This window comes from Ruditapes philippinarum, unplaced genomic scaffold (genome assembly GCF_026571515.1).
Source record: "Ruditapes philippinarum isolate M1 unplaced genomic scaffold, ASM2657151v2 ctg3502_1_1_1_1, whole genome shotgun sequence".
Classification (NCBI taxonomy): Eukaryota; Metazoa; Mollusca; class Bivalvia; order Venerida; family Veneridae; genus Ruditapes; species Ruditapes philippinarum.
The window spans coordinates 1-4,318 of record NW_026855451.1 but is presented as its reverse complement, the minus strand read 5'-3'; the positions used below and the strand labels follow the sequence as shown (position 1 = coordinate 4,318).

General features: G+C 34.3%; 1 non-coding gene across 1 annotated transcript; it reads left to right on the top strand.

The window, feature by feature from the left end:
• The first annotated feature begins 1,157 nt into the window (after window positions 1–1,157).
• On the top strand, window positions 1,158–1,230 carry Trnat-agu (transfer RNA threonine (anticodon AGU)). The gene has a single exon. It is a non-coding gene; the product is annotated as a tRNA-Thr (tRNA).
• Window positions 1,231–4,318: the final 3,088 nt, after the last annotated feature.

The following is a 4,318-nucleotide window of genomic DNA, read 5'->3' as shown; positions in this document are numbered from 1 at the left end:
TATTCTAGTCATGGTTAAAATGTTAATAGTGAAACAAGATGATAAGAGATAAAATAGTTTAAAAACACTGGCAGTAAGACTAGTACTGCAAACCCACCACTGCCTGTTTGAACAGACTCAGGTTGGGCAGGGTGGCAATGTTACTAGGAAGTTTATTCCATAGTATAATGCTATGAGGGAAGAAAGAGTACTTATGGTAGTCAGAGGATACCTGTATTTGGCGTAGGGATAAGGGATGCATATGTCTGGTTAATCTATGTGGGGTTTGAACATAAGTTGGGAGATTAATTTCAACTAGGTTATGGTATATCTTATAAAACATTATCAGTCTACAGTCCAATCTGCGATGTTCAAGGGATCGCCAGCCAAGTTCTTCCTGCATGGCTGTGACACTAGAGTGAGGGGAGTAATCCCTTTTAACCCATCTTAATGCGCGTCTCTGGATCATCTCAACTTTGTCAATATTGGTTTTAGTGTAAGGAGACCAAATACATGTAGTTGAGGCATATTCAACCTGTGGGCGGACCACGTTCATTTTAATTAAAACAAGAGAAACTAGCTAGTTTTGCAAACTTTTTATTTGCATATAAATGCACATTTAAATTTATTCGATATGTCGATCAACATACAAATGTACATGTATAAGAAAAATAAATAAGAAATTTAAAAGCGCCGTGAATTTTTATTATTTATATTGTACACAGGTAGCGTCTATACTTGCTGCTTGTCGTGTCATTCGTTTTACATATGCCACCCATTTAACATTCTTAGTCTAATATGTAAAATAAGATTGATTTAATTCAGATTATAAACCAATGCTATCTTCGGTAAAAAAATAATAAATAAATAATAAAGAAAAAAATAGCGACGCGTCGGTAATTATACGGTATTATACCGTACACGCGGGTTTTATTGCATTTTCATCGCACCATTGACCTCGGGAGTCATCGTTAGTTTCCGCCGATCGATACTATACAGTGTTTCGTTTAATCTTTTGTTACAAGCACGTGAAGAAGATAATTAGGATAATTACATCTGACTAACAAATTTTGTCTTAAAGAATTACTATTTAATATTTATAATCTAAATAGTGAAAAGTCGAATAGTCAATTATTCTAAAGTGTATATAAACTGTGTTTCGTCTGCTTTCACCACACGGCTCCATAGCTCAGTGGTTAGAGCGCCTGTCTAGTAAACAGGAGGTCGGGGGTTCGATCCCCCCTGGAGCCTTTTGCATTTTTTTCTTTTCTTTAAATTCAGTAATATACAATCCATTGTTTTTTTTTCCCGCTTAAATTATCAATCAATCATTATTGACATAACATTTTTTGTTTCCATGTAGATTAAATTCTTGCCATAGTCTGGCAATTTTTGTCCCAGCCATAGATTATAAGCACCATATTAGCAGTAACAATTATAACAGTCAAAATACTTGCTGGGCACACTGCATTAAGCATAATATATGAAGACATATTTAGTACATGTGCATTTTTTGTGCTTAGAGACTGATTGCAAAGTTTTAGATTTTCAGCATTTAAGCATTCCGTTTTAAGTTATCACATTTCATTTATGTAAACAATGCAATCTTTATGTATTTATTGCATTGAGTGTGTGTGGGAGGAAATAGGTACATGAATTAAGTGTCTAGTACTTCCACTGATTTTTTTTTGACATGATAGGACATAAAATTTATATAATTTGATGTAGGTCTGGATGTGTAAACTCAAGTACAAATTTTAAATCACTAGTTGTTTTTTTTTACAGAATAATTATATATTAACTGTAAAAATGACCCAAAATCAAAATTGAAATGTTTTTCAGGCTATAATGTTGTTTTTTTTTTAATTAAATTTTGAGCATGTTTTTATCATCTATTTGTTATCTTATTCCATTTTAATTTATCACATTTCATTTATGTAAACAATGCAATCTTTATGTATTTATACCCCCACCACAAAATGTGGGGGGGCTATAATGGGTTTGCTTTAATTGTCGCGTCGATCGGCCAGTCGGTCTCCATTTTCGTGTCCGCTCTATAGATTCTATACCAATTGAAGGATTTTCTTCAAACTTGGCTCAAATGTTCACCTCAACAAGGGGATGTGCAGAACCCATGTTGCCCATGTGTCAGCTCAAGGTCAAGGTCACAATTGAAGGTCAAATATCAAACACAATCAAATATTACACAGTATGTCGTGTCCGCTCTGTAAGTCCTACACTAATTGAAAGATTTTCTTCAATCTTGGCTCAAATGTTCACCTCAACAAGGTAATGTGCAGAACCCATGTCACCCTTTTGCCGGCTTAAGGTCAAGGTCACACTTGAACTTGAAAATTGACTTAGAAAATATTCTTAAATTTTAACATGTATTTGAATATTTCTGAAACTAGAAAAGGTATTTGCTTGAAACTTAAAATATATATGAAGTGTCACAATTAAGATATGCTGGTCAAGTTTCATAACTCTGTATTGCATTTTTAACAAAGTTATGCCCCTTTTTAAGTCTTCAAATTTACATACAATCAAATATAAGACAATATGTCGTGTCCGCTTTATAAATCCTATACTAATGGAAGAATTTTCTTCAAACTTTACTCAAATGTTCACCTCAACAAGGTTATGTGCAGAATCCATGTCACCTTTGTGCCGGCTAAAGGTCAAGGTCATACTTGAAGGTAAAAAATTGACTTAGAAAATGTTCCCCAAGTTTCATTGAATTCCAGCCAGTAGTAGCAGAGAGGTAGCGAGGAAACAAATATTTTTCTATATGGATACTGCATAACTAATCAAGGGCCATAACTCTGAGTTAAAGTGTCTGACCGGAACAAGCCGACGATATGCGCATCTCCTCTTGGTATTGAAGGTTCCCATAAAGTTTCGTTGAATTCCAGCCAGTAGTTGCAGAGAAGTAGTGCGGAAACGATTTTTACTCCATATTCATACTACATAACTAATCAAGGGTCATAACTCTGAGTTAAAGGGTCGGACCGGAACAAGCCGACGATATGCGCATCTCCTCTTGATATTGATGATTCCCATAAAGTTTCGTTGAATTCCAGCCAGTAGTTGCAGAGAACTACTCCGGAAACGAAATTCGAACGGACGGATGGACGGAAGTGCCACACTTAAATGGACTAAAGGGCCATTTCTTTTGTTATTTTCTTTTGTATAATAGAGGGCCATGGCCCCTTATTCTATTGTTACGGAATGAACTCTATTGTTCTCTTTTGTTATGTTTACTGTTAGATGGCCCCCTAACCCTATTTGGTTGCTCGGACGGACGGAAGGACGGACGGACAACGCCAAAGCTATATCCCCCTCCCGATTCCATCTGTGATTGATCATGAAATCCTTTCTACAGTCATTCACACTGTACCTCTGCTCTGGCATGTACAGAAGTAACAGTTCCTTGCGAAAATGAAGGCAACTAGTACTGGTAAACTGCTTGACAGTCTGCCCAGGAAAAATGCGGTGGTTGAACTGTGCTCTGGTAAATTCCATGTGTCATACTGTCGTGATCCGGAAGGACAACTACCAATACCACCACCACCATCTTTATGTGGATACATTTTTAATAGTTCAAATTTGAAGTATTATGTACCACCAGTATTTTTAAGGAGCATTGAGTGATTTAAAGAACCACATTCCTTGCCTTTAGATATTAGATAAAACAACAATTGTCCACTTTTAACTTTTGTTTTATTTTTCTGCAATTATATTAGTATTTATGGAATGTAACAAAGTTTTTTTCTACTTACTCTATACATGTATTTACAAAATGTATCTTCAGTATTTATAGATTATTATATAACAGTAATAATTACGCAAAATAATAACGGATATCATACAATAAATCCATCCTCGTTTACCTGTTAAATTATAAATATAATAAATGTAGATAAATACTATAGTATCTGAAGTAAACATGTTAAATAATACAAAGGTTGACTATAACACTGTAGTAAGTCCTTTATTATTTTATATAAGTTACTGCAGTTTTGCAGTCAACCAAATAAAGCACATTTCACCCACATTCCTTTATGAATTTGTTATAGCAAAAGAACATTATAATTTCAGTCATTAATAATCGTTAAAGGCCCATTAAGCCGAAAAAGCTTTTTATTCTAGGTGTTCCTTTATAGATTCCAAAAAGTTACCAATATAGCATTTAAATGATTTTAGTCCTATCATTAAAGACCCATTAAGCCAAAAAAACTATTTATTTTAGTTGTTCCATTTCAGATTCAAAAAGTTACTCATTGGTTCATATAACTTCACCATTTTTTTGTCTTCTTTTTTGCATTTTTGGCATTAAGTA